Source organism: Manacus candei, unplaced genomic scaffold, assembly GCF_025592945.1.
Source record: "Manacus candei isolate 608988 ecotype Guabito, Panama unplaced genomic scaffold, ASM2559294v1 h1tg000014l, whole genome shotgun sequence".
Taxonomy (NCBI): domain Eukaryota; kingdom Metazoa; phylum Chordata; class Aves; order Passeriformes; family Pipridae; genus Manacus; species Manacus candei.
This window is the reverse complement of record NW_026138062.1, coordinates 51,442,938-51,457,148: the sequence shown is the minus strand read 5'-3', so window position 1 is coordinate 51,457,148 and position 14,211 is coordinate 51,442,938. Positions and strand designations below refer to the sequence as shown.

Genomic DNA, 14,211 nt, shown 5'->3' with positions numbered 1-14,211 from the left:
AGCAGAAGACTGCAATTCAGTGGAATCACCAGTGCTTAAAACTCTCACCAGGCAGCTCCTGCCTTGGGGAGGGGGCTGTTGGAGGTTGTTCCCTGCATCTCCATGCCGTGAAAGTGAGGGTATGGGCACCAGCTGCCCACCTACAGTCATTGTCTCATTTTTATCCCCCACACATGCCCTCAGGAGGGGAGAGCTGCCCTCATAGGAGTAGGGATGTCAGGAGTGGGCATTTCTTCAACTCCCAGTGCTTTGGGCAGGCAGGTAATCACCTTGAACCACCCCAGGACCAAACCTCAGCTTGGGGGTCCCCTTCATGAGTAAGAACAACAAATATTCTGGGGAGGGAGGAAAACCTCACCAAGTGATCTGCTTTGAAATCCCAGAACGAATAATGAAATTCTATTTGTTGGAGGAAGCACCAACTGCAATTTTTCTCCTCCACTTTGCCTTTTACCTTATTCCTACTTATTTTTGGGTTCTGGTTTTAAAGCATCACTATTTCTTCTTTCCCCCTGCACAGCCCTTGTGCCAGCCCTGTCACCATGGCCTCATTTGCATCATGCTGAGGAGCAAGGAAGCGTTGTTATAAATCATATTTACATAATTTTCCTTCCCCTGCTGAGGCTGAAATCGAAAATGCAACTAAGTTAATCAGCAAGATCTAGGCCTGCCACGAGCACAGGCTGGGCTCCACGTCCCTTTGGGGCCGTAGGAATGTCTGGGGACCCACTCACTGCCTTAATTCAGCAGTGAGGAGCTTTTCCCTAACGTTTTCCCTAATGCTTTCCAGCCTATTAAGAAAATAAAAGCCAGGCTTCTGCTGCTGATTTGTCTCAAGGGTGAGTCCATTTTCTCTTTTTTTCCCTTTTTCCTCCTTTTAATTCCTTCATCTGGCACTGCACAGCATCACCCATCACCCCTGTGGGTGACAAACTCCCCTCTGTACCCATCTGTCCCCATGTCTCCAGCAGTGAGATGTTCCCCCTTAGCAGCTTTAGGGTAAAATAGGTGAAACAGTTCAGTAGGAAATTACCTATTTTCCTCCATCGCTGTTAAAGCAAGCCCACAGTGCCTAACTGGGCAGGAGGTATCTGTACTGGTGAGAGGAATGATGGATGATCATAGTAATTAATTAACACTGATGGAGTGTCTCTCAATTTAAACACATCGCAAATCAAAACAGACTCTACACTCTCCATCTCCTCACAGGGAGCAGAAGCAGCACCATCCATCCCTGCCCTAGTCTGCATGACAGCTGGATTTAGGGCTATTAATAAGATTTTGAAGACCTGTTTAGAGTTTACTCTTCCCCCTTCCAAATCTTCAGAGACTGAGGGTTTGTCTTTTATTTTTGTTTGTGAGGGGAGAGAAAAGAAGTGTATGAAACACCTGGTTTTGAGCAGCCCCGAGATCCATGGGGGAGAGGGGAAAACAAACAAGGAGAAGGAAAACATTAGAAAACAGCTTTTGCTGCCAAAGGAAGCCTTCGTGGAACTACAGATTTTTGGCTTTCCTATTCCTGTAACTAATAAATGAATTAAAATAATCATAACACAAATATTGCATGAATTGAATAAGTAATAAAATTATAAAATTAACAGGAAAATACTAAGAACCTTAATATGGAAAGTCCAGGAGGGTTTCAGATAATGAGAAACTGGAGGAAAAGCCTGGTCCTAGAGGACATGATTTGTGGTGACCATGTACAGCTGCAGGTGACACCTTGATGGGAACAAGAGCCTGTGCCAGGCCAACGCTGCTCCGGGCACAGCCTCCTTTCTAATTTTATCACCAAAATTTCACTGCATTACCACAAATACGACAAGCAGATGTCCTTAAGCGTTCACTCTGTCGCTGGCAGGCAGCAGCTAAACCTTAGGACTCTTTCTTTTGTTGTCTGAAAGAGTCTGGGCACTATGATTTTGAACAGTTTATTCCTGTCATTTCTGAATGTTTTCTTTAATTGTTCTTCCCTTGCCATCTATTTTTGGCTTGATTTATGATAAACCATGAATAGTACCAATAAAGCTTGTGTGTCAAGTCAGCACATCAGATCAGAGCTGCCCCTGACAGAGGGTCTGTAAAACCTCACTGGCTCCTTCCTGCCAAGGGGTATGCACTTTTCTGGGGGTCATGTTTGGTTTTCCTCTCCTGAATGTGTATTTGTGAGCTGGGAAAGCACGTTTTCCACCAGTCTGGCCACCTTGGCCCCATTGCCTGCCCCATGATGCCCACTGCACATCAACCTCTGTGGATGTGGAGCTGGGCCAAGGACATGCCCAGCCTTTGGACCCCCCCTTTTCCCCTTCCCAGGGCCTCACTCTCCCTCTTACAAAAGAGAAAAGGGGATTAACTTTGGTCTTGGGCAGGAAAACCCATCTCCTTCAACCCCTGTGATCATGCCCCACACCATTCCTTACTGGGGGATGTCCCCTTTGCACCCAAATCCTGCAACCCTTGATGACTCTCCCCTGCATCCTCCATGGGTTATGTCCCAATGCCCCCCAGCTGCCTGGTGTCTTCATGGCCCAGCTGATGGCAGCGCATGGTGCTCCAGTTTTCCCAGTTCCAACTCCCAGTGCAAGGTCCCAGGCAGAGCCAGTGGGGCCTTGTCCTATTAATGAGTGCCAAGGCAACGCTGGTCCACATGCCAGTGCCTGGGAGGTCCCAGTGGCTAATGCCAGTGTCCAGGTGTGCAGGTGCTGGTCCCAGTTCCAGTTCCCAGCTGGTGGTGCTGGTGCCAGGTCAGCCCCTGTTCCCCACTCCCCTTCTCTATCCAGGTGGTGCCAGCCCCTGTTCCCACTGATGGGCCCATTTCCCAGGTGATCCCAGGTCTTAGTGCCTGGAAAACGTTGGACCCAGATCCCGGTTTCCAGCAGGGTTCCCAGTACACCAGACTAGGTCACAGCTCCTGGACCGGCGCCAGCCAGTGCCATTCCCATTTCACACTACCGGGTGGTGCCAGTCCCCATTCCCAGTAGTGACTCCAGCTTTCAGCAGTGGGGAGCGTCGGTTTCCGGTCCCGGTTCGCATTCCCGGAGTCGGTTCCTGGTGCCAGTTCCCGGTCCCATTCCCGGTTCCCAGTGCTGGTTCCCATTCCTGGTGCCGGTTCCCGATCCCGTTCCCGGTTCCCATCCCCAGTTCTCCTTTCAGGTCCCATTCCCAGCCTCAGTTCCCAGTCCTGTTCCCTATTCCAAGTCCCCAGCGCCGGCTCCCATTCCCACTCCCGCTCCCTGCCGGCGCGGTCCCTGGCGCAGGCGCGGCGGCGGTCCCTGCCCGCCCCGTCGGGGCGGTGCTTGCGAGAAGCGGAGCGCTGCGGGAGCGGCGCGCCCGGAGCGGCGGCACCGGCACCAGCCCCGGACAGGTAAGGCGACCCCCGGCCCCGGGAGGAGGGGGCTCATCCCTGCGCCCCCACCGCTGCTCCGTCCGCGGGGGCGGCTCCGCGCCCCGCCCGGAGGTCCCGCCTCGTCCTCAGGGGATGCTCGGAGCACCTGTGGCTTTGGGAACCTGGGGGCAGCTGCATTCCGGGGAGGGGAGAGGAGGGGGGCAGTGTGTGTGTGTATGTGTATGTGTGCATGTATGTGTACAAGATTTGGGGGGGGGGGAAGCCTATAGCAAGCACCCTCCTCCCCCCCCGTGCGGAGCACGCTGCTCCCCTTGCTTTCAGCAAGCGCTGGTGTTTGGGGGTCGTGGAAGTCGGGGTGCTTGGGGCTGGTGCGTTTGAAAGTTGCACCCCGGATGGTTCAAAACCTCGCAGCAGCTCCCAGACATGCTTGTTTCTGCTGGTGAAACCAAGCTGGACTGAAACTTTGAGCAGCGAGGCCTCAGCACTGGCTAGAGAGCAGGATTTCTGCACTAGGAAAAAATCCTGGGGTTTCATATTGTTCTTTGTTCCATTTTTTTGGGACAAATCCAAAGTCTTATGGAAAGTTAAGGCGAGAGAGAGCTCCTGCCCGTGCCAGCTCACTGCTGGGGTCCAGGAGACTGATGGCTTTTGGGCTTTCCAAGCAGAGATATAAACCCAGATTTCCCATATCTCAGGAGTGGGAGGCACCACCTCTTTCTCCCTGCCCTGAAAAACTTATTTTTGACCTGAGACACCAGCCTGATGCTTTCTAGTGGAGGGTGTCCCAGTGGAAATGTCTCTGGTCTTCTCTCACTCACATTCCAGTGTAGTCACTGCCAGGTGAGCATGGGCTGCTCGCTCGGCTCTGGAGGTCCACCCTTGTGTGATGCTTGGGTTTATTACCAGTTATTTGTTACCAGTTACCATTACGTTTCTGCCTGGATGCTGCGTTAGCTCTGAGCTTGGTGAGTAGTGCAGCCACGGCAAATGGAGCTGGAAGCAGAGCAGCGAGAGTCGTGGAGGATGATCTTAAATCCTGAGCTGCTTTTCTTGCTGCATCCAGCAAGGACCATGCTGCAGGCTTTCCCCAGGGTACCTTTCCTCTCCATCCCATCTCACGTCTTAAAGGGCCTCGATTCTCTGGCCAGAGTCAGCCTGGATTCCAAGTGTGCTGACCTGGTGTTATACTGGAGTGAAGGCAACATGGGGTCCCTGCAGCTGCATCTCTGACCCCACACTCTGCATGCAGGTGGTGGGTAGCTCAAGAAAGGTGCAGAGAGCCTGGCTGGGTGTGCTGCTCAAGGTAACAGTGAATTGAGGAGGGACAAACTTATGGATACAGGCGAGAACAGGTATTACCTGTTGGGAACATCCTTGGAGTAGCAAGGACCAGGGAGGGGGAAAAGCAGCAGAGTCAGGCATGGATGGAGGCACAGAGCCTGATCCAGGTGCTCACAACTTAGCTCCTGCTTGGTGCAACATCTTGCTACAGGCACATGTGTCCTGGTGTGATCTATTTCCCTCTGCCCTTACCGGAACCTCAGCTGTCTCCTACTTATTTAAGTAATTCTTTAATGTGAATCACCTGGGGCTCAGCTCCAGAGCATGAGCCAGGCAGCAGAGTTGTAAAACCCAAGGCAGACTGATGGATGCTCTTTGAGACCTACCACCCCTGGGAGCAGGATGTGAGATCCAAACTCCCCCTGCAATGGGTGTGTTTGTACAGATGCTGCTGTGTGCAAGGAGGCTGGCTCACTCGGTGGCTGGTGCTTGCCAGCAGCCATGCACCAGAATTGGTTGGGAAAAACTTTCTCGTTGGCAGCAGAGTTAAGGATCAAGGCACGAGTGAAAGGAAAAGCAGGTTTTGAGGAAGGCAGCAGGACTTGCTGTAGCAGGCCTTGCTCAGAGTAGAAATCAAGGCCCTTTGTCATGTCCTAAGGACAAGGTGGGTGACATGCAGAAGGAATAATCCCATCTGCAAAGCCATGACATATAAAACAGGGGCAAAGTGTCATGACCAAGGCACTCAGGAGGTTTGTGATGGAGTCAAGTCCACCCTGCTTTCTGCCACCAGCACCCCCGTCCTTGCATGAAATGACTTTATGTGAGGCTTTGACATGGCCACAAACCCAGGAAAATCCCACCTTGGCTGGTGTGTTCTCCACAGCATACTGTTCAAGGGAGTTCTTTTAGCTCGTGATGAACAACTGCTGAGGGCATCCTCAAGCCCCTGGGGTGGAGGAAGATGGAAACCCAGGGCTATTACTGAAGGGGACTGACCTGTAGCTTTGCTTTCATTTTTAGGGAAAGGAGATGCTCCAGGCCTTCTTTACCTGGACATGCCAGGGCTTTACACAGTGCTTGTGGGAGTATGTCAGTGGAGAAGACTTTTGCTGGGGGGGCGGCTGGGGGAGGTGACAAAGGGCACTGCTGGACAGATTAAGCCCACGCAGCAGAGCTTAAATCTTCTTAAAGCCTTTAAGGGAGGATCTGAGTTCATTCTCACTATTCATGCTGAGATTCGCCTGTGAAGCCAAACTGAGAGGCACCATTCCTAGGAGGTGGACAAGATGCTCAGCCAGAGGGAAACGGCTGACCTCAGGAATGAGTTGCAGGGTGTGGGGGTGTCCCCTAGGACATATATCAGCCGATACAGTGGGGCACTGTATGCCTGGGCTTTGTGCTATGTTTGGAGATTGAATCATATTGGGATAGTCGAGACTGGAGGTTTGGGGCTGTTTTGGTCCTGGATGCCCCTGGGAGCATTGCAGAAAGGCAATGGGAAACAGGGAAAGGGTATTTGTGGAACGAGGGTACGGAAGAGTTAACGTGGAAGGACGAGGCTCTGAGATCTGGTGCTTGAGAGGGATTAACTCAGCCTGGAGCAGGTGCAGGGAAAAGGGCTCTGAGGCTGCTCAGAGGGATGGAGAGCTATTATATGAGGCTGTTTCGCCGGGCTTTTTTAAAGGCAGAGAGGGGCTGTACTTGCTGTCAAGTAAATGCATCCAAGGGGTGAACTTCAGGGAGGTAGAAGAGCTATTTGAACTGAGGGACAGTGTTGGTGTTGGGTTGTGAATTTATTCAGTTTAGATTGGAAGGCTTATCTAGAGGCTCCACAACTGTATCACATCAGAGGATGGTAGGAGAGTGTGAATTAGGGCACATAACCCCTCTTACAAGGTGCTTGACCATGATATAAGGAGGATTTAGGGTTTGTTGGTGTAGGAGGCCAGGACTCTGTAGTCAAGACACCCTGTCCAGGTGTCTCCTTTGGGAAGGGCTGTGTTAGCCAAGCAGGTCTCACCATCTTGATGTGGGACGAGACCAGACATGAAACAGATGAAGCCCAGCAATGTCACAGAGATAATTTTTCATCTTTGATTATGCCTCAAAAAGAAAAAAAAATTCATCTCCCCCTTCTCCGGTTGCTGCGCGGATTAATAACAAAGCATCCATGCTTTAAAGAAAGCTTTGGCTCTGATCCCAAGAGGAGATTTAAACAGTGTTCGTTCTGGGGTATGATGATACAAAGAATGGGTGCATCCTCTAAATCTGCTCATGCTTGTGCATTAATTATTGGATATTTTTGGCTGGTCCAGAAATGCCAAGATTCCTCTCCTAATTCTTTCTCCAAGCAGGGCAGCAGCAGGTTAATACAGGGAAGGACAAGGATGCAGCTGTGCCTTGAGGGTTGGGATCAGGCACTCTCTCTCCTCCTCCTCGCTAGTGTCTAGAGGTGTCAACTCCTTTCTCTGCAGATGTCCAGAGGTGAAAGCCTCTTCAGCCCATAGAGAGGTGTCTGTCATCCTTTGTTCATGCTGTGGTGATAGGGGGAACACTCGGGTAGCATATATTTACTTATGTCTTCATGCCTTCACCTTCACCTGTTCTTTTGAACAGCTGTGGAGCACAAAGACTCAACAACAGGCTTGCACTGACCTGCTTCGGGCCAGACGGTGCTCCTCCATCTCCTGGCCCCGCGGGCAGTGTTACGGATGGGGAATGAGGTGCAATGATTACTCCGGCTCTGCTCACTTCCAGTTGATTACCCAGGGAGAAAGGGCCAGGCTCTGGGCACTGCAGAAAATGGACAGAGACCCAGTGGCTTCGTGGAAGCTACATTTTTCACCAGTCGAGCATCTGTCTGGCTGCAGCATTAACCCTTAACCTGCCCTGAGCTCTCCCCTTCACATTGTGGAGTCTTTTTATCTCTAGCTTATTCTTACTAAATTGTCTTGCACTGTAGAAGGCACCCTAATTCTGGTGACTTGATAGGGAGATAACTTCTTGAGGTCATGGGGAAATAGGAATCTTTGCCATTGAGTTTTTCACCGTCTCTGGGAAAAAGTCCTTTCTACTCTACACTCTATGGCCAGGGAGAGTTACAGCTTTTGATTTTCTGCATGATGCATTGGTTTTCAGCCAATATTGCAGATCCTCATGCTTTGGGGATCCTCCTGGGCTGGAGATGTGACAGATGATACCCCTGCAAAGCCGTGCTGGGGACCCGCGGGGTTCGCAGCATCTAGGTCAGAGACTGGCTCCTTTGGGCCTGATCCAGCCCTTCAGAGGGGCTGGACTGAGCTCCTCAACCCCTGCCTGCAGCTTTTTTGTCCCAGTTCAATAACACTTTGATGTATTTTATCTTTAAATACTCTTCTGGCAGAAAAAAAGCTCTCCCTGCCCCTTGATTTGCCCTTGTGCAAAAGTGACCAGTTTTAGTCCTTCCACCATCCATCTGAGCATCATCACTGTTTCCTCCTGTCCTGTGACTTCAATCTGTTGAGAATGAAGGTTAAAGGCAAAGGGAACTATAAAGCATCCCAACCACTTTAACCCTGCCCCATGCTGGGAGGCTGAAAACCTTAAATGGGGAGCTCTGAAATGATGCATGGGAGGACGGCTCCTTCTCCTCACCATGCAGGGACTTTATCACCTTATTGGGGCCCCCAACAGAAGAGAGACATGGACATGTTGGAATGACACCAAAAGAGGGATGAAGATGCTTAGAGGGCTGGAGAACCTCTGCTGTGGACACAGGCTGAGAGAGTTGAGATTGTTCAGCTTGGAGAAGAGAAGGCTCCAAGAAGACCTTAAAGCCTCTTCCAGTACATAAAGGGGTACGAGAGAGTTGAAACTTTTTACAGAGGCAAGGAGAGGTAGGACAAGGGGGATTGTCTTCAAACTGACAGAGGGCAGGTTTAAATTAGATGTTTGGAAGAAATTCTTCCCTGTGAGGGTGGTGAGGCACTGGAACAGATTACCCCAAGAAGCTATGGCTGCCCAATCCTTGCAGGTGTTAGGTCATGTTGGATGGGGCTTTGAGCAGCCTGGTCTAGTGGAAGGTATCTCATGGAAGAGGGGTTGGAATTAGATAATCTTTAAGTCTCTTCCAAGCCAAACCATTCTATGATTCTATGAAATTGTCTCCTTGGCTGGCTGCAGCTCATCCTCAGGTGAGGAAGGCTGCAGCCCTGGTTCGTTCCACCAAGGTTTATCCTGTAATCTGGCCCTAACTGCGCAAACAAGGTTGCAGCAGCCCAGGCCAGGGTTGTGCTTTTACCATCAGGGAAAGGGACATGGAATATTGTTTTCTGTGTAGCTACAGCATGACAAGGCAGCAGGTCTCTCTGATCTCCAGGTGAAAAGGGCATGGCTCCAGTTCTACTCCTGCCTGGCCTTCCATTAAACCATGATGCTTTTCCCCCACTGTGTTTTTGTGGTTGTTGTTGGGTTTTTTTGTTCCATCTCCAAATAATCCATAGAGTGATTTCCCTAAGTGACAAAACATATCCCTCCCTTGCAGCAAGCACCCTCTGTCCCAGCTTACATCATATTTTGACTTATCTGAGCTTCCTTGACTCCATGGTGCAGGACTCAGGTGGCTCTTGTTGACTCCATCCCTTCACAGCCCATCCTGAGCTGTTCTGCCATTGCCTCCAGTCCCCAATAGAGAAGAAGGATGCATGTCTGCTTGCCGCTCAGAGTTTGGGGTTGGTTTGTTTTATTTTTTCAAGGCACACCCTGGTAATCAAGAGCTTCCTATGAAGTGTTTGCAGACTTGCTGCTCCCAAAGCCTTGAAGAGCTGGTCCTACCAGTTGTCTGAACATGTGTAAATACTGTGAGGATTGCCTAGGGGTGATTAAGGAGGGTGATTTCTCTGCTGAGCAAAAGGGAAGCCTTGAAATTATAAAAGCTGCAGCTACAAACTCTGCTTTTTCAGAGCTAGGTGACCGCTGCTGCATGAACACAGGATGGGGATGAGGATGGGGATAGGGATGGTGGCCACTGGCTGCTTGCCCAGCAAGTATTGCCTTTGGCTTCCTGGCAGGTCTTCATGCGGGAGCAGGAGAGCAGTGATTTATTACATCTAACACGGGGCTGCGTCAGGTTCCTGTCCCATGCAGGGAAGTGAAACTCTTCCCTATGTCACAGGGTACATCTCATATGTACCCTGAGACTCACTGCTTCAGCTCAGAGGGTGTCTAAAGAGATAGAGAACGAGGACTTCCAGCAGGATAAAGTCTTGGAGAGGAGGCAGGAGCTTAATTCCCCATCCCAGAGCCCTGTGCTCAGCCCACTGTCTCCTGCTTGCTGTTCACCGTGCGGTAGTAACATGGCCAGAGCCACCTCCTGCCAACAAGACAGTCCCCACTCCAGCTTTGTGCAGAGAATCCAGGCATGCATCAGAGCAGTGATGGGCATTTTTGTTCAAGTGAGAGCAGGGATGGAAGATCCAGCTGCTAGCCATGGTTGCAGGAGCAAGCACCAGCCATCCTGGGCTGCAACAAAGCAATAGATCTTCAAAAGAAGAGGAATCCTCATCTGAAAGGTGGAAGGCCGTGGAAGAGAGGGCTTGGACTAGATGATCTTTAAGGTCTCTTCCAACCCAAACCATTCCATGATCTGAAAGAAATTTGAGCTGGGTGGATGGCTGCTTTTTATCTCTGATGGTGGTTTCTGTGATCCCAGCCTTGGGGGAATGTCCCTTAGGGGGATGTCCCTGGGCAACCTCTGGAGGGTGAGTGCCAGAGGGCAGTAAATGCTCTCAGAGGAGCAGGGATTTTTGGATTTTACCCCCAGACATTAGCTTGGAGTTGCAACATGAGGGGCAGGGGTTTGGTCTCACTGTTCATGGTTGTGACTGGGTAATGAGTTAGTTTCACCTGGGGAACCTGCCTGAGGACATAGATTGGGATGTTAATGAAGGGCTAGCAAAGATCAGGGTTGTCTTCTGGGTTGCCAAAGGAAGGGCCTCAGAAGACCATGTGGAGCCTGTGGGTGCAGAGGTCCAGCCTTTCCCTCTGGACTGCATGGAACAGATGCATCCTGATGGCTTGTCCTGTTACAGAAGTTCTGGGAAGCAAAAGCAAACAAAGGTGGGTACTCCACCAGAATGTGATACCCCCCCGCCTAAGGTGACGTTGTGATGGTACATGGAGACTTTGTATGCTTTCTGGAGGTCACTGTCCCTTGTAAAACAGATAAATCATAGAATCACAGAATGGTTTGGTTTGGAAGTGACTTAAAGATCATCTCGTTCCAACCCCCCTGCCATGGACAGGGACACCTTCCAGTAGACCAGGTTGCTCAAAGCCCCATCCAACCTGGCCTTGAACACTTCCAGGATGGGGCATCCACAGCTTCTCTGGGCAACTTGTTCCAGTGCCTCACTGCCCTCACAGGGCGAATTTCTTCCTAATTTCTGATCTAAACCTAAATCCCTCCTAGAGTATTTCTGCTATGCATGAAGAGGTAAAAGCCACCTAAGAGAGCTCAGATTAAGGCAGTGGGAACTTAGGTTCAGACCTTTCAACTTGGCAAGAGCCAAGTGAATCCAGTAACAAGGATTTCTAAGAAATCTCACAAATTTGAGGTGGTCCAATATAAGTAAGAGAGGCTTCCCTCTTCAGAAGCACTAGCACCATCAGTTGCTACAAGCCTTTAACTATAACTTTTTTACTCCTGATGCTTTAGATAGTTACAGAAAGAAAAACTTATTAAAGACAGTGAGAGAAAAGGAGATAAAATTAAAAAAAAAAAAAAAGGCAGATATTGCTGGGCCATCCGAAAGGTTTTGCAGACAAGAGAATGCTATTATCAGTCAGCACCCACATCTGGTCTGATTATTTGCTGTTGTGGCTATGGAATTTATAGGAAAGAGGCTTGCAAGGGGCTTAAGGGCCTATCAAAGAGCAAACTGAACATGGAGGACCCAAGCTGGAAAAGGACAAGGAGCAGAGTGCCTTGGTGCTTCTATTCAGGTTTGGGTCAGGCAAAGAGAAAATACTAAAATGGTTTATTAGCCAAAGCTGGGAGTCTTGGCAAAGGTTTGAATTCTGACTTGGGGCTAGGAGCTGTAGGGTTCGGACAAAGCCCATTGTCAGAGGCAATGGGGTACCCTCATCAGCTGAAATTGCAGGGGATGTTTGGATCCCGTTTGGTTTTAAGTGGAACAGGTCAAGGAATACATTTCTGGTATGGCCAGGAGCCTCTCAAGAGGAGACCTGAAGGACTTGGTTGTACCTCCAGGCCTCCGAGGGGACAGAGTTTTGGACTCTGCCTGCAGGAAGGGGTGAAGGTGAAGGAGAGAGAAGAAACCCATAGCCTTGTGAACAGTGTTATAGAATCACAGAACGGTTTGGGTTGGAAGGGTCCTTGAAGACCTTGTGATTCCAACCCCCCTGCCATGGGCAAGGACACCATCCATTAGACCAGCTTGCTTGCCTTGAACACTTCCAGGGATGGGGCATGTTATGATGTGAACAGGCCTGAAACTGCAGGAGGGATGCTCTGGATCAGAGGGACAAACATCACAGCTAGCCTGGGAGGGATGATCTTGCAGGATCCAGCTGCCTCCACTGGCTCTCCTACAGAGTAGCTGCAGCCCTGTTATCTCTGCTGCTCCTCCTGCACTGGTCTCTGTGCATCTTTTGAAGTTCAATTGCTTTAATCATCCCAGAGGCTGTGGAAGCTATTGAAGGCAGAGCATTTGCATGGAGACATGCTGCATTTTATCTGCACTACTGATGAGTTTTCTGAATGAATTTTCCACTTACCCAACCTCTTAAATAAGCACCTCTTTGACCTATAATGTCCAAGAAAAATGCTCTCCTGGCTACCTCAAGCAATGCCCTGTGACTCTTCTGTCCTTCCCTCTGTCCACCTCAAGAATGTACAAGTCTGCCTTTAGACCATAATTTTTTTCCCACTTGGCAAGAAAACCAGTCTGAGTATATTTGTGTGATGTAAGGCTTCCAGTGGAGTCAGTGTGACCAGATTTAAAAGTAGCTGGTCTAGATGTTCAATTAGAAACACTGAATAAATAATAAAAATACATGCTCAGTCCACTCCTGCAAAGATAACATCCTTTCTTCTCCTTCTATCCCCTTCACTCCTTTCCCTCCTTCCCCCCCTTTTCTTTTCCACAATGGTGTTCAAAATGGATGCTGAGAAGGGCGCAGCACCTCTGTAACGTCATGGTGTGGGTGGTCTGTGTTCAGTGTGATCCTCATGTCAGATAACAGCCCTCAGGGTAAGCAAGAGCCATGTGGCTGGATGACCACAGATGGAGGTGGCTTAATTCTGCATGTGTGTCTGCTCTTCCTAGGTTGTATTTTTCCGATGCCTGAAAGCCTGCTCTCTGTGAGCAATATCATGTGCTGGAGAAGGTTCCTCCCTTCTTTAACACAAAGGGGTTTTTTTGGAGGCTCCATGGCTCCTAAGTGAGCTTGGGAGTGCTTTGTTGTTGCTGGTGCTCTCTGCTGCTCCTTATAATTATTAACCAGGTTCACGGTGTGCTGGGGCATGAGGGGTTACTGAAGTGGTGGCTGTCTCCAGGGACTGGGCATTGGCAAAGCCCTTTAATTCACCTTTTGTTGCTTGCCCTGCAACTCCTGCTGATCTCCAAGGGTTTTTAACCCTACTGTGACTTGGGGAACAAGCCTAACATAACACAACCAGTAAGGCTGGCTCAGAGATCAAACAGCATGTGGGGGTACCCAAAACCGAGGTTCTCTGTTCCCTCCAAACCATGAGTGGATTGGGATGAGTTTTACCCAGAGTGGTGAATATTTTCAGCATCTCTCTACTTTTTCTCAGCCAGTGCTGACTTCCTGATGACTTGTTACCGCCTTCCTCTTTCTACTGTTTCTGGGTACGTCTTTCTGCCACCATGTTTTGCTGTTGTTCTACCCCTTTTCCTGTGATTGCTGTGTCCCTCCAGCCTCTTTCATTTGCCAGTCCAGTGGCAAAGCTGTCCAAAAGTCCAAAGCTAGTGCTGCTAGCTTTGCTTTGAGCTTATTACTCCTGCCTCTGCCAGGATACCTTCAGGCATCTGTCCTGGTCCCATCTGACCTTAACATCTGAACAGAAGGGCCAGTCAGGCTGGTACCATAAGCCCAATTTGTGTCCAAAGCTCTTGCCAGGCAGAGCTCACCACCAAGGAAGGGTTATGAGATTGTTCACAGTGTGGGGCTGCCTTTTCTTCTGGCAGCTCCAACATCTGACTGTGTTTGCAAAGGGTGACTCATGTCTGCATGGAATGAGGAACTCCAGAGCCAAAGGCCTCTGTCCCAGTGTGAGTTATCCAAGCAGAAAGGTAGCTCCTGGTCATCACACCCAGCTGGCTCCTGCAGGAAATGGGTATTCAAGGATGCCCAGACCCTCCTGTTAACCCTGGTCTTCCCAGGAAAAAACATATCTGAATGCTACACTGCATGCAAACCTGCTGGCTGGCTATGCCTCTCCCCATGCTGTCAGCTTGCTGTAAAGCAACAAAGGAACAGTGTTCTGGAGAAAAAAAAAACAAAAACAAACAGAGGAAATAAAGCAACTATGATAAAAATTACTGTGCACTGCTGGA

At 49.9% G+C, this 14,211-nt stretch overlaps 1 protein-coding gene across 2 annotated transcripts in view; it reads left to right on the top strand.

Annotated features, from left to right (window-relative positions):
* Positions 1 to 2,352: 2,352 nt before the first annotated feature.
* The window catches only part of CAPN5 (calpain 5), a 58,510-nt gene continuing 46,651 nt past the window's right edge, over positions 2,353 to 14,211 (top strand). For both annotated transcript variants that reach the window (XM_051779909.1, XM_051779910.1), the window contains exon 1: positions 2,353 to 3,364. The gene's annotated coding sequence lies outside the window, so the exon portion shown is untranslated. The remainder of the gene's footprint in view (positions 3,365 to 14,211) is intronic.